Genomic DNA, 22,759 nt, shown 5'->3' on the forward strand with positions numbered 1-22,759 from the left:
CTGTTAAAATATATGCATTTACACAATTACAATAGTTTATTTATATATTTCTGTTCTTTTCCAGTAGGGTACACTGTGGATACATCTTTAAGCTCAGTACTGTACAAACCCTTTTTACACACTCTTCTGTACCAGCAGTTTGATATACACATAACATACAGTTCTAGTACATTTGTAACACAAGCATATGAATCATGTTGACATTCACAACTGACATATAAGCATTTACAAAATTCTAGACAACTGTGCTGGCAGTATATCCCTCTGTCACACTTCTATATATATATCATATTAATATTCACAAATGACAAATAATTATTTACAAAATTCCAGATAGCTAGGCTGACAATATTTCCTTTTTGTGACATTCTTCTCCACCCCCGAAAACTCAAGCTATTTTTTCAAGTGACCCTTGAGAAACATTGCTTGAGAGGGTGCCCCTATCTGGGATCACACTATCCCATACCCTGTCTTGAGATTCCTGCTGCCCTGGCATTGCTGACCCCAGAGATTCCAGCTGCCTTGGCATTGATGACCCCAGAACAATACTGCACTGTCCTATCATATGCCTGCAGTCCTAGGCTCCACCATAGTAGTCTGGGACTTTGCTGGATGGCTCTCTGTAGCCATGGATTCCACTCAGACTCCTCCTGACTCATACAGCAAATAATTAGCACCAGGGCATCCCTGTCATGGTAAGGTTTCATCATGTTTACATGGTACAGTTTGTGCCCCTGCCTCCTGCCTAGCAGTTCTACCATGTAGTAAACATCACTGATCTTCCTTACCACATTGAAGGGTCCCTCCCAAGCTGCCTGCAGCTTGTTGTGTCTGACAGGAATGAGAACCATAACCTGCTTTCCTACAGCATATTCTCTAGCTCGGACATTCCTGTCATACCAGACCTTTTTCTGTTGTCGAGGTTCTGCCAGGTTTTCCTGGGCCAAGCCCATGCGTTCCCTGAGCCTTGAACTGAGGTTTAGGACATATGCCACAACAGAAACCTTGTGAGATTCACACATACCCTCCCACTCGTCATGAATCAAATCTAGAGGTCCCCTCACCCTATGCCCATACAGTAACTCAAAGGGTGAAAAACCTGTGGATTCCTGGGACATGTCTCTGTAAGCAAACAATAGATGGGGCAAATAATTGTCCCAGTCTTTCTTAAACTGGTCTGCACATGCCTGTAACATGGTCTTTAGTGTACAGTTTAACCTTTCAACCAGACCATTAGTCTAGAGATTGTAGGGGGGTGGTCTTTAGGTGCTTCACTCCACAGTATTTTCATAGACAAGCCAGCAGGTTTGACGTGAAATTGGCACCTCTGTCAGCCAGTATTTGTTTTGGGAAACCTACCCTGCTGAAAATCTTTAACAAAGCATTTGCCACATTTTCTGCCTCAATGGAGGATAGTGCTACCACCTTAGGGTATACTAGGATATACTTTTTCCTTGTGGAGCTTGGGGTACACAGAGGCCCCGCAATATCCATAGCTATCCTCGGAAATAGCCCTTCAGTTACAGGCAAAGGCATCAAGGGAGCTTTTACCTTGTCTCCTGCTTTATTTTCTTTTTGGCACTGCTCACATGTCCTGCAGTACCCTGTTACATCTCTGGAAATCCCAGGCCAATACAAGTTCTGCATAATACATCTCTTGGTACACTTTATTCCTATATGACCTGCAAAGGGAATATCAAGGGCTATGGCTAGAAGTGCCAGACGGTAGGTTCTGGGCATTATCAACTGCTGTATTCTTTCACCCTTTAGCCCTTCCTTAGGGGTCCACTGTCTATACAGTAACCCTTTGTCTCAGTATACAGATTCCCCATTCCCTTGAGAATCAGGCGCCTCACTAGTTACCTCCTTCAGGCCTTATAATGTAGGGTCTGAGAGCTGAGCTTGTGTCAGCTCTCTCTTGGTAACCCTTCCCAGCTCCCCCTCCATAGGAAGTCTGGCATCCTCTGACAGTAGTGCCTCACTGTCAGTCTGGGTACTACTACTCACCTCTGCCCTTGCAGTCACTCTGTCCAAGGGAACATCAGTACCCACAAGCAGCTGTGGATCACCTTCAGTCTCAATGCTACAGGGTAGCTCTCTCCCTGGAGTAACCACTACACCAATCCTGGCTTCATGTCTGTGGTATGTCTTGGTCTCCTCCAGGCTATCAGACCCACATGCTTGTCTCCAAGCCTGACTGTGTGTCACTGCATGTGCACAAGGTACTGCATTATCAAAATCATTCCCTATCAGGACATCTGCAGGGATATCCTCAAACACACCTACTTACTGGCTTCATTTTCCACCCTCCCAATCACAGTGAACCCTAGCCAAAGGTGTTTGGAATGGGGTCCCTCCTTAAGCTCTGACTGGAGAAGAATGCCCAAGCAAGTAGTGCTCCTCTTAACCATTGCAGGCTTCACAATGGTTAGTGCAGAGGCTGTGTCTCTCTTAGCAGTGGCCTTTTTCCCATTTACTAAGATAGGATATAACCTCTTGTGGTAGTTTGGTACCCTTGTATCCAGACAACTCACTGCTGGCATTCTGTCATGCCCACATACTGGCTGTGCCACCTTTTGTCCCCCACCTTGCCTCTGTGGACATCTATATACTACATGGCCTCACTGATTACATTTAAAACATTTAACTCTTGATCCTAGCCATGTACCTGAACTAGTGGGTTCCCCTGTTACTGGTGGACTCTGTTGGGGCAGTTTAGGCTACCTAACATGGGTTCCCTTAGACTGGGCATTCCTTTTCTGTGCAGTGATGCCCTGCTTGCTAGGTATAGGTTTCCCTTTTTCCCCAGCTCATCTGTGGTATTACATTAACTATCTGCTAACCAGACTCTCATGTCCTCTGGCAAAGTGATAAGGACTTGTTCACTCACCAAAAGTTCTGCCAGCCCTTCAAAAGTGGTGACCTGACATCCACTCACACACCTATGAAAATAAGTGCTTAGTTCAGAAATATATTCAAGCACACTTTCATTTGCCTTGCACCTATGCTAACAAAACTCCTTTCTATAAACTTCAGGTGTTAACTTAAAACACTCTAAATGACAATTTTTAACAGTGTTATAGCAGTTACAGCTTCACCATGGAGTAAGGGGGGGGGTCAGGATCCAAACCCAGAGCCCTTAGTCAACATTATACTGTTTACATACCCTTTCAAACATGTGACTAAAACTAACCACAAGCAAAGAAAAAAAAAACACTGCACACCAGATAAAGTCTAGTCCAAGCTCCAGCAAAATATAATGACAAATCTAAGCAGGCAAAGGACATGCATGGCATAAAAACCAACAAAATGTTTATTCAATAATAAAGTAATAAGTGTGTAAGTACTTTCATGTAGTACCACTATGCTTCATCAGACATAAAAATTCTGTTAAACAGCATTCCTTTTTAGAAGATATCAAAGCCAATCACGGCTTACAACCTATTCCATCCATTAATTAATTACCAGAAACCAAGTGTATTAAAGTAGCATATCACATTTCCAAGTGCATTGTCTCTACCTAGCAAATTCCAAACATCAAAAATGAAAACAAAAAACATTATAATCAATATATCATTGCACATAGCAAGACCGATTCAAAATAATAAATACATATGCTTAAAACATTGTGATCTTCCTAAATGCTTCTCACAGATATTTCAATCCTAACCATATAAGATATTCAATCCCATCTGTTTTGATACAGATCAAACATTAATAACTCCATCAATACATTTAAATATAATGAACATTTGCCTTTTAGAAGTCAGCATGACCTGTGAATTTCCTATAATCTGATAGCAATGCATATCATCAAACTAAACATCGTTTCATAAAGAATCCGTCATAACTATTCCATCTCTGTAATAAAAATAAAAAAAACTACTTCAAAACTCTTCAAATCTCCCACGATTGAACAATTCCTACCTTTCCTCCCTAATTCTAAATCTCCCGGGAATACAGACAAAGTATGAGAATAAGCTCGCTACCATAACAACACATAAACAGCCCAGTACTATCAAACGAAAAACAAAAAATAAATAAAAAAGAATATCTACATCAAATCTAACCACACATTAACCAAATATGTATAAAATAAAAACATAAGCATAAATCCATAAAAATAAGCCTTCTACCTCAAACATACATGCTTAAAAATCCATCCAAAATAATGAAAAAAAAATAATAATAACGGAAATAAAAATAATGTGAAACTAAAATCTTTATGTAAATCATCATCTCATGCACAAACAATGTAAGTATAATAAGTGCAGCTATGATGAAAATAGTAAATAATAAGGAATACCAACTTTCTAAAGTCCCCATAATAAAACAAAGCCTATCTATTCTCTTTAACACTAAATCTCACAAAAATGCATGCACATATCAAGATATATCCCACGACCATAGCAGCATATAAACATCTTAATACTGACAGAACAAAAAGCAGGTGATAACTAAACAAAAACACAAAAAACATAACATCTAAAATATAACATTTGCACAGAAATAACTATGGAGTAACCATCTGCCTCAAAAATAAAAACAAAATACCAATAAAAATAGTGCTATAAACAGTATACACATAGAAATAGAACGAAATCAACAATAAATGGTCAACCTTCAATCCCTAAGGAAGTGACAGGGCTTCATTAAGACTCGTCCACTTATCTGCTTCTAATAAAACTATCAATTTCTTCTCAATTTTCTCAAGGGCATTCCTGTTATTATCTAATCTCATACTAGATGGCAAAATCTCAATAATCATGAACATAAAATTATGAGTGTTGTTCTCCTCAATAATATGCTTAGGTATAGCACTTCTGGTATTACCAATACTACTATAGTAGATGTGTTTTCTAATCCTATCCCTCATTGCTCTAGTAGTCATGCCTATATAGAACTTGGAACACTGATTACACTGAGCTAGATATATAACATTTACAGTAGAACAATCATCATAATGTCAAAAAATGTATTCTTTACCAGTCACTGGATGTACAAAGGTATTCCTATTGGCAGTATATTTGCAAAAATTACAATGTATGCAGCTAAAGGTTCCTTGCCTCCTTGAATTATTGTGATTAACTATATTGCCAGTTCTATTTCAAAGCCATCTTTTTAGTGATTTCTAATTCCTGTAAGTAATCTTAGGATATGGTCCTACTACTTGTTCTATATCTTTATTTGCAATTAACACATGCCAATTCTTACGTATTATTGCCGTACTACTTTTATTATCAGAAGTATATGGTATACATAATCTACATTCCTTCTTATGACATACATATGATCTACCTGGACATAGCCAATTCCCTGCAGAAAAATAGGGTTTACCTCTCCCCTTCCTTTCCTTATATGCCACCTACAATTATTCAAGCTCAGTGTAACCTCTATTCCGAAATGTTTCCTTCAACTGTTTTACATGCTCGATTAATACATCATCATTGATAGTATGCCTAGAGATACATAAGACCTGCCCTTTCAATCCATTTTTAAAAACATATGTGGGATACATACTAGAACACAATAAAAAACAATTCTGCCTAATGTCTTTTCTAAATATCTCAGTATTAAGGGTATGTCTCTCCCTTATTAATCTAACATCAAGAAAGTCAATTTCATGCAAGGACATATGTGAAGTGAACTTCAAAAGGGATGAGCTATTATTCAAGAAAGAAACATTTTTCCAATTAATCTGACATCACAATATTAGCATAAGAATTGACACATGGGGTGCCCATAGCAATCCCATATTGTTGAATATAGAACTTCCCATCAAAAGCAAACACATTATTAGTTAGAACTAACTCCATTAACCTACATAAAGTCTGAATCCATCCATTAACAAAGTAATTGTGACTTCTCAGAAAATCCCTCATGTATTGAATGCCTACATCATTTGGAAAGCATGTAAATAATGAGCAAACATCCATTGTAACTAACACATCTGTTGCACAAAGGTTACATTTCACAATTTTTCATGTAGTATTACTAAAAATATTGTGTATCTCATCAACAAAGGATGCAAGTTTTTTTCTAAATATATAGAAATGGGTTCTGTGACCCAACCTTGTCCAGTCACAATTATACACCGATAAAAGGATGGGTCTTAATGAAGCCTTGTCACTTAAACCTTTCCTTAGGGATAAAAGGTTGATCACTTATTGCTGATTTTGTTTTAGCATTTGTAGAACTATTTTTATTGGTATTTTGTTTTTGAGGTAGAAGGTTGCTCCATAGTTATTTCTGTGCATACATTATATTTTAGATGTTATATTTTTTGTGTTTTTGTTTAGTCATTGCCTGCTTCTTATTCTGCCATTATTAAGATGTTTATATGTTGCTATGGTCATATCTCGATATGTGCATGCATTTTTGCAAGATTTGATGTTAAAGAGAATATATAGGCTTTGTTGTATTATGGGGCCTTTGGAGAGTTGGTATTCATTATTATTTACTATTTTCATCATAGCTGCACTTATTAGTTATATTGTTTGTGTATGAGATGATGATTTACATAGGGATTTTAGTTTCACATTATTTTCATTTCCATTATTATTTTTTTCCATTATTTTGGGGGGATTTTAAGCATATATGTTTGAGGTAGAAGGGTTATTTTTATGGATTTATGCTTATGTTTTTATTTTATACATGCTTGGTTAATGTGTGGTTAGATTTGATGTAGATATTCTTTTTTATTTTTTTTTTGTTTTTTGTTTGATAGTACTAAGCTGTTTATGTGTTGTTATGGTAACAAGCTTATTCTCATACTTTGCCCGTATTCCTGCTAGATTTAGAGCAGGAATCATTCAATCATGGGAAATTTGAAGAGTTTTGATTCAGGTATTTTTATTTTTATTACACAAATGGAATAGTTATGATGCGTTTTTTATGATGTTTAGTTTGACAATATGCATCACTATCAGAGTATAGAAAATTCACAGGTCGTGCTGACTTCTAAAAGGCAAATGTTCATTTTATTTAAATTTATTGACAGAGTTATTAATGTTTGATTTGCATCAAAACAGATAGGGTTGAATATTTTATATGGTTAGGATTGAAATATCTATGAGAAGTATTTATGAAGATCACAATGTTTTAAGCATATGTATTTATTGTTTTAAATCGGTCTTTCTATGTGCAAAGATATATTGATTGTAATGTATTTTCTTTTTGTTTCTGATGTTTTGGATTTGCTAGATAGGGACAATGCACTTGAAAATGTGATGTGCTACTTTAATACACTTGGTTTCCGGTAATTAATTAATGGATGGTAATAGGTTATAAGCTGTGATTGGCTTTGATGTCATTTAAAAAGGAATGTTGTTTACCAGAGTTTTTATGTCTGATGAAGCATAGTGATACTACACAAAAGCACTTGCACACTTTTTACTTTATTATTGAATAACCGTTTTGTTGTTTTTTATGCCATGTGTGTCCTTTGCCTACTTGGATTCATCATATGAATAAAACTGTAAAAATTATCCCCTTCTGTAAATTGTGGAAGAAATTTACTGACCTTTGTGGCTTCTGGAATTTTGTTACTCCCTTCCCCATTACCTCCATGACCCTATTGGCAAAGAGTCAGCATCTCCTTCTCATTTTGCCTCTGTTTCTCATTCTCCTCAGCTTCCAGATGTCACAGTTTCTCATTTTTCTCAGCCTCCAGTCATGTCAGTTTCTCATTGTCCTCAGCCTCCAGATGTCTGAGTCTCTCTGCTGCTTATATTTCCAAATGTTTGACCTCCAGTTCAAGTCTCTTTAACTCGAGAAGGATTTTTAAGTCCTCTGTGGAAAGGCTGACCTGTCACTTTTCTGAGAGTTGTATATCTCCAAGGCAAGTCTGGTTGTCCTCTTGATTGCTGGTCTGTGATGCAGCTGTGCCCAAGGCTGCAATAATTTCTACTTTAGTCAGGTTGGCATGCACCAATCCTTTAGCCTGGCACATCTCAGCCAACTGGCTCCTTGGCAGTTTGCCATACTCCTCTACTGACATCCTTGCCTGCTCTCCCTGACTAACTAATCTAACAAAAAAAATCAAACAGTTGTGATATGAAACTCTGAATGTTCACTGTGTGGATTATTGAAAGTACAAACACTTTCCTTAGTGACCACTGTTTATAGGCTACAGGAATTCAGTATCCACACCACTGATTCCTAATATGTGGATTGCTACTGCCAACCAATTAATATGTGATGTGGCTATCCCACCACTGCTCACCAATTAATATGTCACACTCCAACAATGGCCCAGTAATCAAGGATCCTCAATCCTCACCACTGGCAAAAGTGGGGAATGTACACACTGGGAGGATGACAAGTACACACACACAGTAAAGTGTAATTTCCCTTAAGAGCACACAGAGACCAAAGTCAGTCTAGGGCTGGTTTCTCCCTCCTTCTCCAGAGCTCTAATAAGGCTCCCCACTGGCACAGCTATAGAGTTAAGTCCTTAGCCAGGGTTCCAAGACAAGTCCTCCAACACTCTCTCTATCCAACCAGTGCTTCATGTCTCTGTCCAAGTGTCTGTCACACACACTCTGGAGATTTATTTTACACACACACACCTGGGAAACACTGGCACATGTTTTCTAGCTATGTCCCCTTCTGCCCAGACTATAACATAGTTATCACTGTCACCAGAACCCCTTATCAGCTACTTTAAGGCCCTTAACAAAGGGTTCCAATCCTACTGTGTAATGTCACTATTAATCCAAATGTTATTCTGACCAAGATAAGGCTATTAGAAGTGCCCCACAGTGTCACCAAATAGATATGCAAGTACTCTAAAGCTTAACCATGTCTCACAAATATCAGCCTCAAAGAAAGGTTTAAATATATTTAATAATAAATAATAAAAGAACAAGAAAATACTGAGTAAATCATCCCAGTAACTTCAGACTTCAAAATCACAGGAAATTTTTAAAACAACATTGCAGGACAGTCTGAAATAAATACAGAAAATATCTAAATTAATCTTTAATATATTCCTTACTGAATTTAAAATGAATTACTGTACCCTAGTTAACTTACAGCAAGGCAAGACAGATGTGATGAGTTGATGTTTCCAGTGGATGCTGCCAGGTCAAAGACAAAATACAGAATGCACAGACACTCTCACAGAGAGTTTTTAAATTAATATCAAATATTACTGCTGGGATACTTGCAGGAGGACATCACTTTTTGTCACCTGGCTTCAGTTCCCAGGCTCAACAACCATTGCTAATAACTGCTAGCATTTAGCATCTCCCTGGGAAAATACATATCCTTCAGATGTTTGCAACTGCTGCAAGACATAAAACAATAAAACGCTTACAAAACTATGCAGAAGGTTCCCTAGTTTTAGACTTTCTGTCTCCTTGCTGTGTTACAACTGAAAAATAACATCTCTTTTATGATACAGTTATAAAACAGTTTCATTTCAGCTTTTTTACTGAGGTTTTGTAAGTTAACCTTCCACGTGCCAGCTTCTGCTGTTAAAACATATACATTTACACAGTAACAATAGTTCATATACATTTCTGTTCTTTCCCCTTCAGGGTACACTGTGGATACATGTTTAAGCTCAGTACTGTACAAACCCTTTTCACACACACATCTGTACCAGCAGTTTGATATACACATAACATACAGTTCTAATACATTTGTAACACAAGCATATGCATTATGTTGACATTCACAATTGACATATAATCCTTTACAAAATTCCAGACAGCTGTGCTGGCAGCATCTCCCTCTGTCACACTTCTATATAAATCTAATATTCACAAATGAACGTATAATTATTTACAAAATTCCAGATAGCTAGGCTGACAGTATTTCCTTTTGTGACACACCTCTGCAATTGTGACCTGACACACACCCCTGATATCAGCATTCACTTTTGCCATGTATTCAAAACGAACACTGTGGAAGTGCCAACAGAAAATGAACATCCCTGCATAGTTACTCGTTTTTGTGATTCAACAATTCTAATGAGTTTTGACCTCATTTACATGTTCACCATGCTAACATCCCAGAACCTACAGGGAACTGTGTTGGCAGAGAAACTGCATGGGGGCCCAGTGCTCTAACAGAGGAATACTGTAATCCATCAGCTACATTCTGCATATCAGTATAATACTCTGTTTCATGGAGGTTTGCACATTTTAGCAGCCTGCATTACTTACAAGTATATTCTTCTTTTGTGGGTGGGGATGCGAAGCTTCATTTATGTCATGATACTTAAAATGCCATTATTATGATTGTTACACTAATTTTCTAACATCCACCCTGTATAATTAAGTCAAAATATGTGTGGTCTTACATGTTAAGGGCAGCGCTGTACAAACGTAAGAACTTTTACTTACTCTTGTTTCCATGTAGACTAATTTCTGTGGCTGTATTCATAAAGTTTGGAATACATGGCCAACACAAACACAGAGTCTATATGGTTACTTTAGAGGTTGTTGAATTGTATCCCCATGTTGACTTGCTTCATAAGCATAAAATTCATCTACTTATGCTGTAATTTGTTTGGCACTAAAGTTTTCATATTTGCATGTGAGTGCACACTGCTGCTTGCTGCTACATGGAGTTTATTGAATCTAAAAGTTTTCACATCTGTGTGTGCTTTGCTCTGCAATCCACGCACAGTAAAAATTATCATGTAAGCTTTATTGAATCCTCACAATTGTTTTCTACTGACTATAATATTGGCGAGAGTCAATACATGATGTTTGTAATATTTTTTTACTTGGCTTTGTAAGAAGGCGTTAGCTAATATATCAAGGTGGCTGTAATTGCAGGCATACTATATTGTTTAAGATCTAGAAATTTTTAACTGTCCCTTCATGTGTGATCTAACATGATGACACAGATTAATTATGGGCTTCATGAGGTTCTATGAAACACAAGTAAGCTTCCACTGCATGTGCCACTATCTTTTGAGGTACTTTGATGAGTTGTGAGTGAACATTTGGAATCAGGACCATTTTATTTACTGGAGACCATTACTCAAATGCCATAAAAATGTGTCTAAACCTGTAGCAAATCTTGGATATTATTTGTAGGAGTGTGTTGAGGATCCCAAGATGTACAAGAATTTGGGTACCTAGTATGTACACTCCTGTGAACCCAGCCAACAAAATTTAATTTTTTGACTGCTTCAGAGATGAAGTTGTCCTACCTTTTACTGTCCAAGTTATGTATGAGCAAAGTTGCAGCTTGATTCTGCACTTCAACCTATTAATAATTAAATAATGAATATAAAACTTATGATGGAGGCAACCATGCATTGATGTAAAAGTACTCAATAACGAACGAACATCATCAGCATTAAAAAAGAAACACTTTAATGGTGTACATGGGTGAGCGCTTTCACGTTTGCTTCATCAGTCCAAAAAACACCACACTACTAACCACTCCTTATATAGTCTATGACTAATTAAGACATAGAAACCATGTTGAAATATAAAGGCAAAGTGTATAGCAAATACACCAAGCAAATAAATACATATGAATCGTGTTAAAATATAACAAATGAAAAAACACAGATGCATGAACTGAAACATTTAGAAAAATTCTTTATATAAAAAAATTATACTTAATTATACTTAATATATTCAAATAAAAAGCCCTTATAAACTGTTTCATAAAAGGCCTAAATGAATACTGTGATTCTGTGTATCATAAATATTACACATGACTACTTTCTGTAAAAAGTTTTTTTTGAATAAAATCATGTTTCTGACATTGAAACTCAATAACAAAAAATGTGAATTTTATATAATATATGATGAACCAATTCACACTTAAAAGTTGATTCACTAAAAAGAGCCACTCACACAAACTTATAATAACTAAAAGGACAAACCCAAATATCAGTGTATAACAAATGTGCAGGCACAATAAAATGCACTGGTAATATAGTATTAAAATACTAAGGCTATACAACCCCAAGCATTGATTTCTGGAACACAGCAAATAGTTGTAAAACAATCATGTCTTCTAAACTGACATGCTGACATCAATAAAGTATGACAGACAAAGCTTTGTTTGAAAATAAATTATTGCCTACATCATAGAAGTCTATCTGCGAGATTTTAATATGGGCTTGAGAGAAGCCCTCTCATTTAGCCCCCTATCCCTGTCAGCTCTAAGCTTTAGTATCCAAGTGACTTTCCTTCTCTCCGTACCATTCCTAATATCACCCTGTCTGATAATGGGTAAGACTATATCTATAGCCAGGAAGGTAAAAGTATGGTGTTCTCCTAAAGTCATGACATGTTTAGCTAATGCATTGTTAGCATATTGCACCCTGATAGCATAAAGATTGTTAAGTTACACATTACCTTGAGAATGAAGACAAATACAGTTCTTTCTCTCTTTCAGTGGTATTTATTAACTACAGTACACATGTGTGGGAGCCTCATGGAAAGCACCAGGGAGACTCCCAGAACAAAGGAATACACAAGCTTATATACTGTTAATACTGCTGACAGTACAAAAATATACAATGAACCAATTAGATCAGCATACAAAGTAATTAACCAATCAAAGGTTTACCCGTAGGCATAAGGCAGTTCACATCATCACATCACATTTCCTGCTTTTAAACAGACTCTTGTTTTTCAGTATTTTTCCACTACTCACAGTTCATTCAAAGTTCACAGTACACAGTACATCTTAATACATGTAGACTGTCACGTGCTCAATTCCCTCAAACACATGCTTTGGCTGTTCATATTCTACAATCCCCCATTTGATGCTGTGTAAGCATCACCATTTAACCTATCATACATTTGCCCCAAATCTAACATTACCATGTTACCGGTCTTTTCATCATTGGTAAACATTGTCATGTCATTGTCCACATTCATAGTTGCAGGCATATAAAAATTAGGCACCTTTTTCACAGTTTTTGAAGACATCAATTTCAAAATCAGTGCTTTGATTAAAAATATGATAAGGAAAGCAACGATTGCTAATACAGCAATTAGTAAAATCAACTTTAACAGTCCACCTCCCCAACCTGAGAACAGGTTGGTTAACCATGCCCATGCTCTGTCTATTAATTACTTTACTGCCTTGTGCCTCATTATTATTACCTGGCTGAACATCTCTAGAGGTATTAGCCATATTAGCTCTACCATCACGGGCCTGTCCAAAACCATAGTTCACTCTAGGCCAAGTGAAGACATGGCCTCCCCTAAAGTCTTTAGTGTCTCTGTCTATTTTGCTATGTTTCTGCTGTAGCAAATGCCTTTCATAAACCAAAATACCGTCTACTACTGTGTGTAAAGCACAGTCTACAATGACAGGTGTTAAGCACTTATAAAGAGCTTCCTGCTGCTGTAAAATAGATATCTTCAAATTTTCTTCTTCTGGTTTGAAGAAGTCAGTTAATAGCTTAATGTAATTCAGGCTCACCTCCAGATTTAACTTTTGCCATTTTGCCAACAGTTCCAGATATAAATCTCCGTAAGTGGGCATCTTCAAGATTTGTAGACCCCTCGGTATGATGCCTCTACTAATGCAGACTTAGAAATGTTGTCATTGCACTGAAAGGCGCTTGAATTTCAAACAGTCCCCCTCTAGTTTATTGATTGCTGAGCGTAACTCCTCAAGCTCAGCTTTGTTATTAGAAGCTGCAGAACCTTCACAATTAGCCTCATATAGGAACAGGGGGTTGCTATCATTCCTTAGACAGGCCATGAACTTCTGTGATAGGCTTTCACCTCCTCCTGAGGATGCTATTGGTTGATAATCCATTTGGGTGGACCCGATTGGTCTATTCCCTTCACCGGCTTTCTCAGTACTTTTAACCAGCTCGGTAGGTCTGTAATCCAGTTCAAGGTTAACGGTATTAACGGGGCCATCGACCATGACCTCAATGAGTGTAACCAGAAAGATAAAAATGATTAAACACTCAGTTCATCATCATTAAAATGAAACACTTTAGTGGTGTACACAGTTGATAGTCTATGACTAATTAAGTGTATAGTAAATACACCAAGCAAATAAATACATATGAATCTTGTTAAAATATAATGAATGAAAAAACACAGATGCATGAACTGAAACATTTAGCAAAAATTCTTTATATAAAAAATTATACTTAATATATTCAAATAAAAAAGCCCTTATAAACTGTTTCATAAAAGGCCTAAATGAATACTGTGATTCTATGTATTTTAATACTATATTACCAGTGCATTTTATTGTGCCCGCACATTTGTTATACACTGATATTTGGGTTTGTCCTTTTAGTTATTATAAGTTTATGTGAATGGCTTTTTTAGTGAAGCAACTTTTAAGTGTGAATTGGTTCATCATATGTTATATATAATTCACATTTTTATTATTTAGGTTTCAATGTCAGAAACATAATTTTATTAAAAAAAACTTTTTACAGAAAGTAATCATGTGTAATATTTATGATATATAGAATCACAGTATTCATTTAGGCCTTTTATGAAACAGTTTATAAGGGCTTTTTATTTGAATATATTAAGTATAATTAAGTATAATTTTTTATATAAAGAATTTTTGCTAAATGCTTCAGTTCATGCATCTGTGTTTTTTCATTCGTTATATTTTAACAAGATTCATATGTATTTATTTGCTTGGTGTATTTGCTATACACTTTGCCTTTATATTTCAACATGGTTTCTACAACTTAATTAGTCATAGACTATATAAGGAGTGGTTAGTAGTGTGGTGTTTTTTGGTCTGATGAAGCAAACATGAAAGCGCTCACCTGTGTACACCATTAAAGTATTTCGTTTTTTAATGCTGATGATGTTCGTTCGTTATTGAGTACTTTTACATCAATGCATGGTTGCCTCCACCATAAGTTTTATATTCGTTATTTTATCTATATATGTTTTTTGGCAAGAGGCATTTGCTCCACTGAGTGTTTTGTTTTGGTTTTTAAGCACTATTAATGATTAAAGTGACTCAGATGTGGGATGAGATGCATGGCCTAATATGCTCAGTAGAGAATTTGCAAACCCACAAAAACCTGATCAAAATGTTGCAGATTTTCCAACAAGACAACATTGATGAAGTTTCTGCCTCCATTAGTTGTATCTGGCAAGAGATGCATTTTTGTAAAAGAAAGACAAGAGGACTCTGAGAGCCAAGAAAGGAATGACAACATCTGTACTGAAAGATTTTTCAAATAACCAGCAATCATGGAGGTGATCTACTTTGTGTAGAGGCAGTTTATCTTAATCTCAGAAAGATCAGCTGAGCTGCAGATGTAATACAGAGAGTTCATGGATTGAGAATACACAGTAACATGGGATAACCAAAGAACATTCTTTGCAAAATGCATTTTTATACAACCAAGCAGTCAATAATGAAATGTGTGGCAAGCAGAAAGGTCTGATTTTTTGGTTTGTAAAGACTGAATACTTAATGATTATGCTTCAGAGATATAAAAAAATGAAAGGAATTCAGTGCACTCATGTGGATCATAAGGCATTATTGATAGCTAGTCAGTTTGTTCTGTTTCACACACTAATAGTGGTATGGGGTAGAACTAGGTAGTCCTTTCATTTCCCTCCCCTACACATAACTGAGGTGAAATTTCAACAGCATCTTTTCCTTTTCCATTAGAAATCAAATTAAACCACTCCTTGAAATACTTAGGAATCTATTTCCATCAAGATATTAAAATGTTTTTTCAAAACAATATTGTAAAACTCTGGTCCACTATACAACACGATCTTCTTAGATGGGATAAACTTCAGCTCTGCTTCTATCAAAAGTGGCCATTATCAAAATGAACATTCTTCCAAAACTTTTATATGTCTTCAATGCCTCTAACCTTGTAGTCTACAATATTTTTTTTTTAAAACACTCAACTCTTCTTTATCAAAATCCATTTGATTACAAAGTCAGTCAGAATCGTGTATAAAAATTAGTCTAAACTAAAGGGAAAGGAAGTCTTGGACTGCCTGACTTCAAACTCTACTATGACATAGTTAACAGTAGTAGATTAGTCAAAATTTCTGAATATAACACAAGCAATAAGACCTGGACTCTGACCTGGGTGAAACTGTTCTATAGCTATATTAAAACCTATAATATTAACCCTAGAGCTATTCTGTTTCTTAATGAGCAAAATTTGGGAGATATTAAACTGCATACCTCTATAAAGAGCAAAGTAATCACCATACAAATACTCTTCAACACACTCAAGCTAACCAGTTCCTCAAAACATTATATAACCCCTCCATCTTAACCCACACCTTAAACTCAATAATCGGATGCTCAGCTTATATGATTACCCCCTCTTAAAGGAGAAAATCGTATTCAATATCTATCACTATAGGAAGCAGTCACTTAATGAGATGAGGTTGGAGTTAAACTTCCCCAAAAGTTACACCATTATCTTAAGACAACTTAAAGAGCTTTGCTCTAAATTTTAGGTTGACCTCAATCCTGATCCTGATGAAATAAATACATCATGGTCCTCTCTATTAATGAAAAAGAAAATTATTTCAAATACAAATAAGTTTATCACTGTCATTAGATATCAGAATGAAACACTGTTCTCCAGCTGATAGACTAAGCTTAACCCATCAATCACCCCAACTCAAATTATCCACTCCATTCAACTTCAAATTGTATTCCCTTTAAAAAGCTATATTACATCCATCTAATGATTTTGAACAATGCATACCTCACCCTATCCATGATTAATAAACTTGACCCATCCTCTTCCCCATTCTGCCAGTACCGTGATAACCAAAAAGCCAACATCTTTCATATTTTCTGGAGAAAATGTGCCTATACATTATGGTGTTTGCTTAGGGTTCAGCTACAATAAATGGGATATGAGAAAGCCACCCTTTCATGGCAATTTGCTATGCTGCACATTCCTCCTTTAGGCTTAGTAAAATTACAAAATCATAGTTTAATCACTGTATTTGCTCTAATTAAACTCTATAGCACCCTAAATTGGAAAGCCAGAGATGTAATGACATGGAAGGATTCACACAAATGGCTATAAAATACTTATTAGCTCACAAGTGTCTAATGTACTGTCAGAAAAGCCACCCACAATTTACTAAATATTGGGAAACCGTGTTCAGTATATTTTCATAATAATATTTCCTAAGTTCTGTGAAGACCTTGGGGTTGGGCTTTAGGTATTTTTTTCTTTTGCTATACCATGCTGACAGCCCTTTACTATAACTGCTTCTTTTCTATCTGGGCTTACAAGTGTATCAAATTCTTCCCCTTTCAATTTTTCTTCATTTTATCACACGATGTTAAATATCATGCTTAACAATATGGGCAATTAACATGCTTGTACATGAATTATTTCTTCTTAACTGTTGTTTGTTATATTCTGTTTTTATAATCATATATTAATATTTCACCCTCATGAATGCTTAAGTGCTATGGTTATGTAATTTTCAATGTATTTGTTAAAATTATTGTCAATAGAATTTTTGAAAAAAAAAAGAAATTGCATGAGCATCAGTTGTAAGCAAAAAAAAAAAAAAGATGAATGTCATAATGCTAAATGTTGTTTCCCATAGGAAATCTGTGCAGTTTCTAAGTGTGTTGCAGCAATAACTCCCTTGACCCCCCATCACACTGAGGGGAACTTAAATGGATTTATAGGTTCATAGGTTTATAGGTACATACTAGGCTAACAACTGCTGAGGCCTTTCTAAGCTCTGACATGTAACCAAATCACTGACAAGTTCTGGTACCCTTGGTAGTATAAGCAGTGACTTGGGAGATGAAGCATTTATAAGCAAGCCAAGGACTCAGGAGGTGAACCATTAACATGCTGTCTGTGTCCATTAGACACATAGGTGCTAAACTGGGGATGAATTTCCTGTTCCCCATCTAATTGTCTATTTAAATTGAGTTAGGGAGGAACTCTGCTTCACATGGATGGGAAGCTTGCTCCAAAGATGGGGTAGTCTCTGGGATATATACCTGTCTCTCTAGCAGGTCCTATTTATATCACAGGCAAGGTTTAAGTCTTTAGAATGGGTAATTCCAGTGCTGGTTGGTTTGCAGATATGCAGAAGGTCTGTCAGAGGGGGGTCTGATGACACCTTGTATGGAAAGCATAGATATCCCTTCAACAGCCTGTAGGAGATTGCATACAGGGATAGGGCTTTGAGATGTTCTGCATAAGACATGGTATTTATGCCATGTATTCTTTTAGTGAGAACCTCTCTGGACATTCCAACTGTTGGATAATGCCTGGCTAGGTACATACCAAAGGGGACACTAGACTCATTGAACTCAATAATGCCAAATAAAATGGAATAATTACTTCCTTGTATCTAGATACCATGCCTTTGTTTACATGTTGTACAACATAGAATGATTTTCTCACCACGGGAGACACGATAGTCAAAGCATAGATATCTCTCTCCCAAGTCCTTGACTACTGGATCGACTCTTAGGTTTGCGTTGTCAGTATGACTATCATGCATTTATAGGCATTTAGTTTTAGTCCATGGCTTTAACTCGTTATTTGTCTGTGTCAGCCCTTGTTGGAGAACATTAATGCCTTGTGGGAATCTATGACTGCTCCTAATTTGTCTACAGATTTGGTCAACCAGAGGCACTTGACATTAGCCTAGATTTCAGAGATATATCTATATCAGAGCTATAGATGGCAAGAAGGAGGAGACCCAGGACTGATCCCTGAAGGAGTCCACAGGTGACTGGCCTTTTTGTAGAGGTGGGTCCCCAATTCCTAACTTCCTGGGTCCTGTCTGTGAGCCAGCTGGGTATCCACCAGATGACATAATGGATTATGCCTAACGTCTTGAGTTTATCAATAATGTCCTAGTGGGGTATTGTGTCAAATGCCTTGGCCAGATCAAAGTAGGCAGTGTGAACTGTTTTGCCCATGTTCATTGCTTTGTTGACCTTTTCAAAGAAAGCCACCAAGGTGAGTAGGCATGAACTGCCCTTGACAAAACCAAACTGGTTTGGGTCCAGTGTCTGTAGGTTTCCTATATCAGTATTGATTATTTCCATAATAATTATTTTCATGGCTTTACATATGAGATTAGTGAGACTTATGGGTGTGTAATTCCCCATGTTTGTAGGTGGCCCAACTTTGTGCAAAGGTATAATCTTTGCTGTTCTCCATTCATGAGGCACAAAGCAAGTTTGGAGAATGTTATTAAATAATGATTTCAGAGGTCCTGATAAGTCTTGTTTCATGCTATTTAGAAGGCATCCTTGGATATTGTTGGGATCCATAGATGCAGTGTTCTTGGCCTTAGAAAAAAACATTGAGGACTTGCTCGATAGTGATTGTAGGGGGAGCTATATTTGATGGTATTTCCTGAGGGGAGGCTGAGGAAAAGAGGGTTAAAATCGGAGCTGAATTTGTTTGCCATTAGGTGTGCTATATCTGCTGGCTCAATATGGATGGATTCATTAACAGTGAGCTTTGCACATAATTATGTATTGCTTTTGAGGCTGTGGACATAGCTAAAGAATACATTGTGGTTGTCCTTGGCTTGGAAGGCCAAATTTACCTTACATTTGGCTTTGGTAGACTTTATTTGTCCTTTGAATTGTTTGTTTGGTTTGATTAAAGTGTTTTATCCTGCTGGGTGCTACACTCCCTACTTTTTTCCACAATTTTCCTCCTTCTGTTATACAGCCAATTGATTTTGTGATTCCACAACGGTGGCTTATTTGTTTGAGTTAGTTCTGTATTTATTCCTGATGAGTACAGCTGCCTTTATGCAACTATTAACATGCTTATGTAGGGTTTCTGTGAATAGTTACACATAGGCAGTGGTATTCTCAGGGTTTACAGGGACTTGAAATTTTGGCAGGTTATTATTTAATAGTAGGAAGTTAGCCTTATAGTAGGTCTTGAAAATTTGAGGGTTAGCTGGGATTCTGGGTTTTATTTTTACTTCAAAAGAGACTGCTTTGTGGTCTGATCTTATCAGAGAGGATATTACACTAGGGTGTGTGCAGCACTCTCTCATATTAGTGAGAACTACATCTAGTATATTTGCACCCCGGGTTGGTGTAATGACAATCTGGTCGAGGGAGTTTGTGTTCAGAAAATCCAAAAAGCCCTTGCCTGCACATTTGGTGTTGTATATGATTCCAAGTTAATAATGGGATAATTAAAATCACTCATGAATATGGTATTTGGTTGGATGGTGAATGTTTCCAATAAACTTCAAATATATGTTATGGGTTTCTTGGGTCATAACGGTACAGTATTTTGCCTATGGTGATTTGAACATGGAGAAGCTCAAGTACATTATCCTGTTTGACCAGCTTTGATATATGTTTATTTTTATTCCCTGCCTGTGTAATAGCTGGTTTAAATGTGTGGAAGGCATTATAGCTTTACATTGTTGGGGTGGTTTCCACAGCTTTAAACAATGTCTCAGTAACTGCTCAGATGACAGCATTCTCTAGGGTGAAGAGAGCTTGTATGGAGTAGAGTTTCTTGTTTAGACTCCTAGCATTGAGCAGTAATACCTTTAGATTTTCCTGGTTTTGATTCACTATGTCAGATGTATTTTTGTATGACATTGCCAAAAAATGTACTGTAGGGAGAACAATGTCTTATCTAGTATTTGAAAGCCTATTTGGGAGAAGCACAGACTGTTGCATGTCTTGTGTATTCAAATAAGACATTGAAGCACTGTGATGGGTTCAACTTGTTTATTGTACATAGACACATCCGGATCTGTAACTGGAACATATATTTAAGCTATATGACTGAGTCATTACTTCAAACACACTCACATGTGCATCTCATTCATGCCTGCATACACTCTGGCTGACTATAGAAAATGGCACTGATCTTCCACGTGCTCAGTAACTTATATGCATGTGCTATCTAGCTACAGTGGCTGACTAGGTACAATACACACAATGATCTACATCCTCCCTCTTTGATTTGTTTGACATGCAATAGGAGAACAAAATATTTTACAAGCTAGATATCACATCAATATTTCACAAGAAACAAATTCAAGTCCAAGTCACTTGTGTATTTCGAAATGGGTCTGTAAATTCTACCCAATCTGGTGACATTAAAACTGTGACTGGGCTTAGCAGCAGGGGCAATCTCTTGGGAGTCTTTTACAATTGGAACTTTGGGGATTACATCAGGATTGCTTGAAGAAGATACACTATCCTCTGGAATTAGAACAGGTGTAGAGTCGCTCTGAGAAATAGTCTGTGGCCAAGGGAATCTGCTGCATCACTGGTTCGGAGACTGGTAATATGTATCTCCAATTCCTTCTAAAATCCATTCCATCAGATTGTATGATGCAAGATCTTGGTACTTCACAAATATTTTTGACAATTCCTACTCAGTCATATCCTTTAGATGTTTGCATTCTCACAATCTCTCCTTGTCTTAATGATCTGAGGGGTTTTGGTAGATTTGTCATAGTACAGCTATTGTGATTGGCATTTTTTCAAAAGTTAAGTCTTGACCGTTCTGTTATTCTTTGCATTTGGAATCAATAACTGTTTACTGATCATAAGAATCATACTAATCTGTCTGGACATCAGCCTCTGAGCAGGTGAACCAAGCAAGTTATCTTGAGGAATGTTTCTGAGCTTAAGTAGGTTAGGAAAATCATCAATACTATCTCTCTTGGATTTCTCCACTCAGCTAATCCATTGGACTGTGGATACTCATGACTACTAACTAGTAACATGGACAAAATCCCAAGACTCAGCAAAATTCTTAAACTGCTGATTTGTAAACTGTGCACCAGTGTCAGATACGACTTTGTGCGGACTAACACGAACAGAAAAATGTCTCTTCAATTTTGCAATGACAGTGCTGGATGTTAAATTAGGAAAAAGGTTAATTTCAAATCAATTTGAATGAGTCTACTAACACTAAGTAATGTTGAGCATTCCATTTGAAAACATCAGTAGCAACTGTCAACCATGGTCATTCAGGAATATGGATTAGCTGAAGTGGTTCTTTTGTTGGTGTGATTTTATTTATTTATTTATTTTCAATTTGATTACCGGGGAAGTCCATTGGGCCGAATTGACCCATTTTCAGTAGAGGCCTGGGGAGAAAAGCTCCAAGATGCATTATATAATTTAGATACAAATGATAGTTAATATTAAAGATCTTATGTAGAATAGTTACTCATAAATGCATTCAGTATCATGCATACTTAAATTCATTAAGCTTGAAGGTAGGGATCACACAGTTTCATTTGAGGAAAACAGTTATGGGTTAGGTGTGGAAACAGTTTACATACAAACCTTTTAAGAAAATGTAAATATGCTTTACATACACACATCAACAGTAGAATGCTATTTACAATAGTTACAAGGTTGGGCTGTGTGAGGGTAGCTGTAGGAGGTGAGAGCTTAGAGAGAAGCTATAGAAATGGTTGAGAGCTTAGATAGGCTCATAGGAAGATAACTATGAGAGTTGTAGAGCTTGGGAACCAGAGCAAGAACCCCCTTGGATTAGGTTGGGTGAAGCCAGGTACATTTCCATTTAGTGGACAGGTGTTTGAATAGTTGGGTTTTGAAGTTTTCTGAGTTGGTATGGTTCTTAGTGTGGAGGGAAGGGAATTCCATTTTTTGCCTTGTGAGAAAGATAGGAGAAGTTGGCCAGCAGGACGTTTAGGTTTATGGATAGTAATTAAGTTCTGATTTTCAGATCTGAGAGCTCTGTTTGGTGTATAAGGGGGGATGATGTTAGTCAGAGCAGGACATTTTGTTTGGTGAAATATGAGTCTATGTGCAGTAGTGAGTT

The sequence above is a fragment of the Protopterus annectens genome, chromosome 1.part2 (assembly GCF_019279795.1).
Source record: "Protopterus annectens isolate FY-2018-M chromosome 1.part2, PAN1.0, whole genome shotgun sequence".
Lineage (NCBI taxonomy): Eukaryota > Metazoa > Chordata > Ceratodontiformes > Protopteridae > Protopterus > Protopterus annectens.